This window comes from Danio rerio, chromosome 15 (assembly GCF_052040795.2).
Source record: "Danio rerio strain M-AB ecotype USA chromosome 15, GRCz13ab, whole genome shotgun sequence".
In the NCBI taxonomy this organism is placed as follows: Eukaryota; Metazoa; Chordata; class Actinopteri; order Cypriniformes; family Danionidae; genus Danio; species Danio rerio.
Window position 1 is genome coordinate 46,396,278 of NC_141035.1, and position 12,113 is coordinate 46,408,390.

At 37.6% G+C, this 12,113-nt stretch overlaps 1 protein-coding gene across 2 annotated transcripts in view; it reads left to right on the forward strand.

Moving 5' to 3' along the window:
- Positions 1 to 12,113, forward strand: part of actn4 (actinin, alpha 4) — a 264,894-nt gene that overhangs the window by 231,107 nt on the left and 21,674 nt on the right. The window lies entirely within an intron of this gene.

Sequence of the window (12,113 nt, forward strand, 5' to 3'; positions counted from 1 at the left end):
ATGAAATAAAAAATTGCTCTTCTTATTTTTGTACATATATAGTAAACCTTGTTATAAACGGTGTATCTTATGTGCATCAGTATTTTGTAGAAATGAATTTGCCCCATAAACTTTAATCAAATCTCATAACCTTCTGTCACCTTCAAAATGACTTTTCTTTACTTCTGGTCACATGGAATTCCTTTAGGGCGGAGCTATCAGTCATTTTTGACACTATTGTCAGTGCTTTAAGGGGGAGCTAAGAGTCCTTTAGGGCGGGGCTATCAGTGCTTTAAGGTGGCACTATTAGTACTTTTAGGTGGTGCTCAGTGATTTAGGGTGGGGCTATTAGTCTTTTAGGGCGGGGCTGGCAGCGCCTTAGCGTGGGGCTATAAGATCTTTAGAGGGGGGCTATCAGTGATTTAAGGTGGGGCTATCAATGCTTTAAGGTGGGGCTATCAGTACTTTAGAGCTGACCGATCAGTCCTTTAGGGCGGGGCTATCAATGCCTAAGGGTGAGGCTATCAGTGATTTGAGGTGGAGCTAACAGTCTTTTAGGGCGGGGCTATCAGTTCTTTAGGGTGGGGCTATCAGTTCTTTAGTGCGGGGCTATCAGCGCCTTAGGGCTAGGCTATAACATATTAAGGGCAGGGCTATTACTGATTTAAGGTGGGGCTAACAATATTTTAGGGCGGTGCTTTAAGGTGAGGCTATCAGTATTCTAGAGCGAGCCTATCAGTCTGAAGAGTAGGGCTATCAGTCATTTAGGGTAGGGCTATCAGTCATTTAGGGTGGGGCTATCAGTCTATAAGGGCGGGGCTAGCAGTCCTTTAGTGCGGGGCTATTAGCGCCTTAAGGTGGGACTAACAGTCCTTTAGGGCGGGGCTATCAGTGATTTAAGGTAGAGCTAACAGTCTTTTAGGGCAGGGCTATCAGTGATTTAGGGTGGGGCTATCAGTTCTTTAGGGTGGGGCTAGCAGTCCTTTAGTGCGGGGCTATCAGCGCCTTAGGGCTAAGCTACAACATCTTAAGGGCAGGGCTATTACTGATTTAAGGTGGGGCTAACAATAATTTAGGGCGGTGCTTTAAGGTGAGGCTATCAGTATTCTAGAGCGAGCCTATCAGTCTGAAGAGTAGGGCTATCAGTCATTTAGTGTAGGGCTATCAATCCTTTAGGGTGGGGCTATCAGTCTATTAGGGCGGGGCTAGCAGTCCTTTAGTGCGGGGCTATTAGCTACTTAAGGTGGGACTAACAGTCCTTTAGGGTAGGGTTATCAGTTCTTTAGGGCGGGGCTATCAGTCATTTAGGACAAGACTATCAGTCCTTTAGGGAGAGACTATCAGTCCTTTAGGGTGGGGCTATCAGTCCTTTAGGGCGGGGCTGTCTGTCCTTTAGGGAGAGACTATCAGTCTTTTAGGGAGAGACTATCAGTCCTTTAGGGTGGGGCTATCAGTCCTTTAGGGCGGGGCTGTCTGTCCTTTAGGGAGAGACTATCAGTCTTTTAGGGAGAGACTATCAGTCCTTTAGGGCGGGGCTGTCTGTCCTTTAGGGAGAGACTATCAGTCCTTTAGGGCGGGGCTGTTAATTCTTTAGGGCGGGGCTGTTGGTTCTTGTCTTGTTTATCCTTTGAATTTGTATATATTCCTCCATTTTGTTACACACGACCATCTTTCAACAATCTAATGTGTTCACAAAGAATGAAATTATGCACCACTCTATATGTTTTTCTAACTTTAGGACTGTTTCAAGTAGATGTACATCACAAAAGCAAAAAAAGGGACAATTATAAACTCCCATTTCATGGCATTAAAATAAAGCCCTCTTCTCTAAAACAAATATACAAAATAAATATACAATTATATAAAATAAAGCCATCCTCTTTATGACTCACACAACATCTGACAACTGTTATCTCAGTGAAAACCCTCAGAAGTTTCTTTATGATGAAGTGGCTGTTTCTCCAGAGTTTGTGGTGTCGCTAATGCAGGTTAAGGGTGTATATTTACACAACAAAGATGTTCGAAAAGGTTTTCCCTTTGTTTTACTCCAACCATGTTAGTCTGAAAAAAAGTCTTACACACAGAGGATGGCTTGAGGGGGAGTAAATAATAGGGTGATTTTTTTTTGTGGGGTGAAAAACTGCTTTAAATAATCATAAAGGTTTCACCCTCTTAAAACACCAACAGAATTTCAGTAGGATGTCAAAATCGCAGATATAATTGCTAGCCTTTTGCTTTTTCCCTCAGTCGAGATGAGGAGTTCAGCTTTTGCGAAGGCGCACACACATACACCCTCACACACACACAAATTCATTAAGATTTTAACCAGCATAACCACACATTTTGACCTTTGGGAGCCGTAATGTTCCCTGCCGCTGTATGAAGGAAAACTTCCTCGGCCCATTAGTGGCTTAAACACCTAATGATGCAGTGCGCAAACTGAATATATGGAGCCAACAAACATCGCCTGTGTTGCTTTTTTTTCTTTCTAAGCGCTATTGGTTGATTAAATTTAGAGCTGTTTGGGACAGAAAGGGCCATCTGACGTCCCCCTCTGAGCTCAGCTGTCTCTGCTTCTGAACGAACAAGCTGCTGCATTTAATGAGCCTCATTAACCAATCAGAGCAGCGCTGGGTGGAGGAAGACAAAGACGAGCAATTACCACAACCACTGTGATTCACACACTCCATCCCAGCAGCCCAGAATAGACAGCGCAGATCGCTCAAACGCACAGGAATTAGTCACTCGCGCTATTTAGACATACAGCACTGCCACAATGTGCATGTGTGGGTATGTGTGTGTGTCTTGTATTCCTCACATTGTGGGGACCAAATCTCCCTACAAGTAATACCAGTACATTTCTACACGTTTTTTGGTCCTCACAAGGAAGGGGTTCATAAATCACACAGAATGAAGTGTTGTATGTATTGTAATATGCATTACGTATATGGGAAGTCCCCATTAAGAAAGCTGTAAGTGTGTGTGCGAGTATTCCTTACATTCTGGGGCCAAATCTTCCCACGAATATAGCAATGCTATAGATTTTGACCTTGTGCGGACATTTTTTGGTCCCCATAAGCAAATGGTTCATACATCACACAGAATTAAGTATTCTAAAATTTCATATATATGGTACATATCTGGACAGCACAGTGGCTCATTGGTTAGTGCAGTGGCCTCACAGCAAGAAGGTCACTGGTTCGAGTCTTGGCTGGGCCAGTTGGCATGCAATCTCAGTAAGAGTTTGCATGTTCTTCTTGTGTTGGTGTGGGTTTCCTCCGGGTGCTCCGGTTTCCCCCACAGTCCAAACACAAGCGCTATAGGGGAATTAACTAAATTGTTCATAGCATACATGTGTGTGTGTGTGTGAGGTAATGAGTGTGTTTCCCAATACTGGGTTGCACTTGGAAGAACATCCACTGTGTAAAACATATGCTGGAATAGTTGGCAGTTCATTCCGCTGTGGCAACCTCTGAAATACAGACGAAGCTGAAGGAAAATGAATGCTATATATCCCTCTAAAGATAGTTGTAGAAGTGCATGTGTGTGTGTGTGTGTGTGTGTGTGTGTGTGTGTGTGAACAGTGTGAACCAGAAGGAAGCGAGAGTTTGAGAGCGTCCACTTTAAAACAGCTGTTACATTTGGAGTCCTGCTTTCGACTGCCTGAATTGTCTCCAATTATTGGCGTATCACTGACACTAATTGGAAGATGCTTTCGGAGCTCAGTTTCCTGTCACTGTTATGAGTGTGAAATGGGAAATGAAAAAGAGAGATCAGTGTCTCTACATGTATCTGTGAAGCACTGAAAAAAATGGTTCATTGCAAGTTGTTGCAAACAATTTATATAAGCTGATGTTAATTGCCTCCTCTCCACCAATCAGCTGGTGTGTCGTGTGTGCGGTCTGGTGCAATATGGCTGCCGTGCAGGGCCGGCGCGTCCATAGAGGCGACCTAGGCGGCCGCCTAGGGCGGCAGTATAGAAAGGGCGGCGTCCGCGACACCTCCCTTACCACCCGCGTCCTTAGTTATGTCCGCGACACCTCCCTCACCACCCGCGTCCTCAGATATATTCGCATATGTCGCATAGACGACAGAATAGAGAGGGCGGCGTCAGTGGCACCTCTATCAGCACCCACGTGTCCTCAGTTATATCCGCGCATAGGGCGCCAGAATAAAGAGCGCAGTGTCCTCCCTCCCTCCCTTAGCACCCGTGCGTCCTCAGTTATATTCGCGCATAGTGAGCCGGAAAAGAGGTCCGCGACACCTCACTTCATTTTCATAACCGGTCACTTTCGTTTTCACATTGGGGTTGAGGGCGGCGTGATCGTCCTCTGCCTAGAGCGGCAGTTCAGCTTACTCCAGCCCTGCTGCCGTGGCATCATCCAGGTGGATGCTGCACACTGGTGGTGGATGAGGAGATTCCCCTCTATGTGTAAAGCGCTTTGAGTGCCCAAAAAACTGCTATATAAATGTAAGGAATTATTATTAATATTATTAATAAAACATATTAAGTTGAACATCACTAAATTATATTTGTTTGCTTGAATTCAGTCCATATGAATTGTTTACAACCACTTAAAAACATTTTTTTAAACCAATAAATCAGTTTTTTTTTTGTGTTTTTTTTTTTTTTTTATGAAACCTTTATGAAAATTTATTAAATGTATGTTTCACAGCATTTTCTAGGTAAATTGAACACCAGGGTAAAGTACAACAGGAACAACTTTTATTCTTTTTCACATCAAATATAATTACATGAATATATTAGTGATGAACAAAGAATTATTTATCAATCAAAGGATTATTATAGTGTCTTTGATGTTTACAAAACACTGCATTTTTGTGGGTCGAATATACTGGATGCAATGTTACAAAACATAAATGATTCGAAAACACACTAGTGTAAATGGCACTTAAGTTATGTAAGTATGTAGTTTGATGGGATTTTTGGCTGTTGTAGCTGTAAATTAAATGTAAATCAAAGGCGGCAACACCAAGGCTCCAAAAATACAAATTTATTAAATTTAAAAGGCTGACACAGAGCATGTAACGTTTCGAGCCACCCGGCTCTTCATCAGACAATGTTTATCACAATCAGGTGCTCCTTTTTATACACTTCCGGATCACATGATCTCCTCTCGTATATATGCCAACATATACATACATGCATTTGTATACATACACAATCGTTCATATATACATATACATATATACACATGAATACATGTATGTATGTGTGAATGTGTATACATGTATTCATGTGTATGTATATGTATATATGAACGATTGTGTATGTATACAAATGCATGTATGTATATGTTGGCATATATACGAGAGGAGATCATGTGATCCAGAAGTGTACAAAAAGGAGCACCTGATTGTGATGAACATTCACTGATGAAGAGCCGGGTGACTCGAAACGTTACACGCTCTGTGTCAGCCTTTTAAATTTAATAAATTTGTATTTTTTGGCCTTGCTGTTGCCGCCTTTGATTTACATTTAATTTGCATTTTTTGCGGTTTTGGCTGAGCACTCAATTAAGAGAGATGTGCGTGCTTTTGTACAGTTTTTTCATGGCTGTTGTAGCTGTGAAATAACTGCAATCATTCAGCGTAGTGATATAAGGCGGTAATGCATTCAAAACCTGCCAGAACTACTTTATCTGTGCGTTTATCTGAAAATAACTGCACATCTTACAAAGTCCATCAGCCAATTAGAATCAAGTATTCTCTAGTATACTGTTAGAGAAGAAAATGTAAAAAGTTCTTAAGTTTATGTTTACATTTTTCTCTGCCCTTTTCTTGTCCATGCTGCAGAAATAGGAGCGTAACAGCACGGATATGAACAAAGCCCTTATTATTAGTAGTAAAACTTTATAGAAAAAAATCTAAACGTAATATAATTACACGGATATGATCATGCGGAGGGGTTTCAAGTGTGTGGGCTCTCTAAACTGACAGCTGTGTGTGTGTGTGTGTGTGTCTGTGTGTGCTTCTAAAGTGGTCTCATATGTGATTAGTGTGATCCCCACACATTTTCATGGTGCGCAAGTGTGTGTGTGTTTGAATGACATGTGATCTCGGGGTCTTGAATTCCGACGTGTTGCTTTTCGTTGCTCTCGCCCACACGTAATTACATAAGCTCGCCATCTGCTGTCACTCCAGTACAGTGTTAAAACACACACGCATCTCATCACATCTCTTACTGTTTCTAGAACAAGTACACAATACCTGGATGACCAAAAAAAGGTAGTTTTTTAAGTAAATAAAACAAATGTGACCCTGAATCTTAAGTTGCATGGGGATATATTTGCCAATATAGCCAAAAATAAATGATGTAGGTCAGAACTATCGAATTTACCCGACAATTTGTTCCAAAGTAAATCCTACATCATATTTATTGTGACTATACTGTAATATTTATTTTGAAATATTGGATATCGCATACAATTGAGGACCAAATTATTGGTGAAATTTCTAATGTGAAAAATCTGATGTCCTTAGAGACCCAGCAAACAATTTTGTATTTCTAAAAGACATCCAAATGTAGTCAACCTGGCTAAACTGAAAAAAAAATCTAATAGACATCTAAGAATAGCCCAAGATTAGTCATTAAATAGACAGATTAGACAGTAACGATGTTTATTTATAGCGCCATCACTGCTAATGGGCGGGGCTTCCCCCTTTGATGACACGTACAAACGGAGAATGCCAATCAAAGTGTTTCTGAAGACTGTTTTCATCAAGTGTGATTATAAAAAAATTCAGTAAATACAATTAATCAATGTTTACCATATGAAGCTGGTTATATTCACACAATATTGGCACACAGTTGTGTTTAAACCTCTTAGAAAAATTATTTTTGCATAACAGATCCCCTTTAAAGTGCAATTTAAAGACATAATTAGATTATCTATAGGCAAGTTAACCACTAGAATCGTATCTTAACCTGTTTAATATTTACCTAAGCATTTTTTAAAAACTGTTTTTTTTTTCTATTTTAGCCAAGCTAAAAGAAAAGAAAAAAATATTATAGTAAATACTGTGAACAAATACTTGGGAAATATTTGGAAAATTAATTACAATATTCACAGGAGGGTTAATAATGCTGTCTTCAGCTGTATATTGCAGGATACTACTGTATTTGAGCAGACTGTAGCAGCTTTTTCCTTGCATGTTCAATCACATGCGCCTTCACATGACTTCTTTGTGTTTGTGTGTGTGTGTGTGTGTGTGTGTGTGTGTGTGTGTGTGTGTGTGTGTGTGTGTGTGTGTGTGTGTGTGTGTGTGTGTGTGTTGATGAATGAGTTGGGAAGTGAAACACACAGCTGAAATGATGGAGCACACGGCTGGTCTGCTGGTTAATGATCTGGGCTGGTAAAATAAAGGTCTCCTGCAGGGCGAGAGTCTGAACTGGAGTTGCTGAGATACTGAGATCTCCATCGAATGCGCAGGCGGGGAAACAAAAGCTCAAGGGAAATGCTTCATGCGGCAGGTTTGCAGCACAGCACTTTTTGAGGAAAAGACCTCGGCTGCTTGAACATTCCTCAAAACAACATGTTCATTATATTAGCTAAAAACGTCTCTTGCAGAGTAGAATAGTTTTACTAGATTATTAATACTAATTAAAAATTAATTCATTCATTTTTCTTTGGCGTAGTCCCTTTATTCATCAGGGGTTGCCACAGCAGAATGAACCACCAACTTATCCATCATATGTTTTATGCAGCGGATGATCTTCCAGCTGCAACCCACTGGGACAATTAAGCTTAGCCAGTTGCCTTGTGGAAACTGGAGCAACTGGAGGAAACCCACGCCAACACGAGGAGAACATGCAAACTCCGCACAGAAATGCCAACTGACCCAGCTGAGACTTGAACCAGCGACCTTCTTGCTGTGAGGCGAACCACTGAGCCACCGTGTGATCCTAATTAAAAATAATAAAAACAATTTTTATTAATAGTTTGACTTGTTTTTATTTTGATATTTTCAGTTTTTAAAGAATTTTTACATTTTATTTTGCATGTTTTTATTGTGTATTTATTTAGTGTTTAAATTAATTAAATTTTAAATGAATTTTATTAACATATTATACGTTTTTATCGGTTAAAAAACATTTTATTTAGCTATTTTTATTATGTATTTTTTATGTCAATATATATATTTTTTTATATATTTATTTTACCAGTAAGGTAATATAATCTTGAGATTATTATCTTTTTTTTAGTGTCTGGACTCTAGTTAATGCATATTATTATTATTATTATTATTATCATTAATAGCATTATTATCATTAATATTATTAATAATAATATTATTAATATTAATATAATTATTATCATTATTATTATTATTATTATTATTATTATTATTATCATCATCAATAATAGCATTATTATCATTATTATTAATAATAATAATAATATTATTAATATTAATATAATTATTATCATTGGCATTATTATTATTATTATCATCATTATTATTATCATTATCATTAACAGCAATATTGTCATAATTATTATTATTATTATCATTATTATTCTTATTATTATCATTATCATTAATAGCATTATTATTATTAATATTATTATTATTATTCTTATTGTTAATATTATTATCAGTGTCATTATTATAATCATTATTATTATTATTATTATTATTGTAATATTAGTACATAAAGTGAAACATTAAAAATAAAAAGTATGTCAAAACAAAAAAATTTGTATTAGCAATAATTAATAAGGATTAATGACATCCAAAATAAAAGTTGTTACATAATATGTCTGAATGTTTTGTATATTATTTGTTATAATATATTGCATATTTGTTATGTATGTGTGTGTAATATATGTACTCAAACTATTTACATTTGTATTATATACATTAATTTATTTATTCATTTTCTTTTCGGCTTAGTCCCTTTATTATTCTGATATGAAATTATACAATGGTAGGCCTATAAATGAATCGCGGATGTGGTTATTTGAACCAGTTCATTCATGAAGTGAATCATTTGAATCTGTTCGTTTCAATATTATTATTATTATTATTATTATCATTATTAGAGAATGAGAGGTAATTATTAATTATCGAATTATTTATTAATTACTTTAAACTGAAAAGAGGAAGAGACTTAACGCATCGGCATCGAATCTTTTCAGAATCGACTCCCAGCCCTACAACATAGGCTAATCCATACATCTCATATTACGAGTAGCTTGCTTTTCATATCTTCACGTGTTTTTATTCTCCCCAAAGCTATACCGATTCAGTCTTCCGTCTAAAGGTCTGGGCAGTAACATATGCGAATAATATCTGTTTATGAATCTCAAATCCATTAACAATGTGTTCAGATGTCTGCAGGCGACGTCCTTCACGTCAACACGGCATCAATCCTTCTCCACACAGAGAGCTTTCAGATATTATTGCCCTCCGCTTTCTCTCCGCGCTTGGGTTTATTTATATATTTCACGAATGCTTCAGATTTGTCAAGTAACAAAGGGCAGAGAGAGAGAGGGGGGGAAACTTAAATGGTGGAACATGAGAGGATAAAAGCCCGCGTATTTAAAGATGCAGAGCGCGCGCTCGATGCTCGAGTCTTTAAAAAGAGAATACAACTGGATAATGGAAACAACCGCCTACTTCTAAACGTGTGTGTTGGGGTGGTTGTGTGTTTGTGTGTGAGTGTGTGGGTGAGAGCAAGACATCTGTATCATGAGTGATGGAAAATTATACTGATGTGGATTCATTCATCAGTCTGTAGCTGCTTCAGAGTTTATCTTCACAGCATTTCCCGCCCAAACGAAACTATTCGTACGCAAACTGCCGAATTCAATTCAAAACAAGCGCGCGCGCACACACGCACACACACACACACACACACATATTCATTCTGCTGCTGATGATGAATGAGGCTCATTGAATGAGCTGTAATACTGGAAATACAATAACCTTTATTCAGTAGTGTCATAATAACTAGTCAACCAATGAAAACAGATCGAGCTGGAGCAGATTTGGTCTAAAAATCCTTCAGTAAGATTGAAGATGGTGGTGTGGAAAGCAACAAAATAAGCGTGCCATTTCCCCACACGGAAAAATGATTTACAAATAACAGCATTGGCTCATTGTTAAAACGTAGCCCTATATACATTTCTGGAGATTATGCAAATTATGTAGCCAGAACTACGTATGTCTGCATTTCATCCAGACGCTGTTTCTATTTTTGCGCTTACCAGCTGCCCACTTACCTCTGTATGGACATCTTTTCCGTTGTTACCAGTTTCTCCCGTAGCTTGCATGTACATAAGTGGACTTGAGACGCAGTTGACCGCGGCGGCGACAGGGTTCGAGTCCGGTTAAAACGGTTCCAAAAAGCAGCTAAGACACAAAGAAATCCAAAAAATTAAATAAACAAGTAAATAACAGGGTGAGAATGTGGTAAAACATGGTAAAAATCAGCCGAGGGCATTTCTTTGTCGGTTGAGTTTAGGGAAGTCCCTAAGTTTTTAAAATATGTTGAGTTTAGGGAAGGAGGAGGGTCAGTCGACCGATCAGTCAGTCATTCAGTCAGTCGACAGCGGCCTCTGGTGGATTTACGCGGGAAGAGCAGGCGTAAATAACACTCGTGAGAGAAATTTGACATCTTAAAAAGCGTACGCAATGGCCTCAAAAACAAATACTGCAAAAAAAATGGCTCCTTGGATGTATTTGGCGCTCCCCAGAAATGTATATAGAGGTACTTTTCAGAATGAGCCTGGGTTGACACAAAAGGTTGTCTAGCATTCATTATGCCAGAATTTTTTGCTTTAAACTGTTTTAATCATTAATACATTACCGTAAATGTTTGTAGGCTAAAAATGTTATTCACATTACTATATAGGCTATAAAAAAACTATTGAATAATTAAAAAATCTATTAAAAACACATCTAATATTATTAATACAATAAAATATTGGCTATTATAATTTAGATTTTTTTTATTTAAAACAAATATTAACTTAGTCTATTATAAAATTAAATCAAAACATTTAGATGTGGCTTGGTACATACAGCTGAAGTCAAATTCGTCTAGATATTTTTTAGGCCTTTTCTACAGCTTAAAGTGACATTTAAAGGCTTAACTAGGTTAATTAGGTTAACTAGGCAGGTTAGGGTAATTAGGCAAGTTATTGTATAACGATGGTGTTCTGGAAACTCAGGAAAAAATTAGCTTAAAGGGGCTAATAATATTGACCCTAAAATGGTGTTTAAAAAAAATAAAGACTGCTTTTATTCTAGCCAAAATAAAACAAATAAGACTTTTTCCTGAAGAAAAATATCAGACATACTGTGAAAATTTCCTTGCTTTGTTTAACATATTTTGGGAAACATTAAAAAAAGAAGAAAAGAAAAATCATGGGGGGCAAATAAACCTGACATCAACTGTATATGCAAATAAAGATTTACTGAAATAAAATGTAAAACAAAAACTTTTTTTTACATAAAAACTTTTATTCAATTCAATTATAATCAGTAAAATATTAAAATAATGCATAATTAAAAGTGAGAATGTAAACTAATAGTAGCTAATTGTCTAAGTATAAACAAATTAAAGTGAAACAAATGAAAAAGCTATTTAAGTTTTAGGAACAACAAATAATAACTTGACTTCTAGTTGATCATTAGCTATCGGAAGTGGCTTATGTGAAAGGCTTCTAGATTATGCTTATTTTACCAAAATAAAATATGATTATGCCTTTATTTTAAATGATTTAATTAGGACAGTAAGGTCTGACTTTGCTTAGACAAAAGTCTTGTCACTTAACAGAAATAATGTCCAGTATAGAATATAAAGTCCTGCTGCATTGGAAACAGAATGATTATATTGTGTATGACTCCCATGAGCTTGGAGGACTGCATCCATACATCTCTGCAGTGACTCAAATCACTGATTAATAAAGTCATCTGGAATGGCAAAGAAAGCGTTCCTGCAGGACTCCCAGAGTTCATCAAGACTCTTTGGATTCATCTTCAGGGCCTCCTTCTTCATCTCACCCCAGACATGCTTTATAATGTTCATGTCTGCTGACTGGGCTGGCCAATTCTGGAGCACCTTGACCTTCTTTGCTTTCAGGAGCTTTGATGTGGAGGCT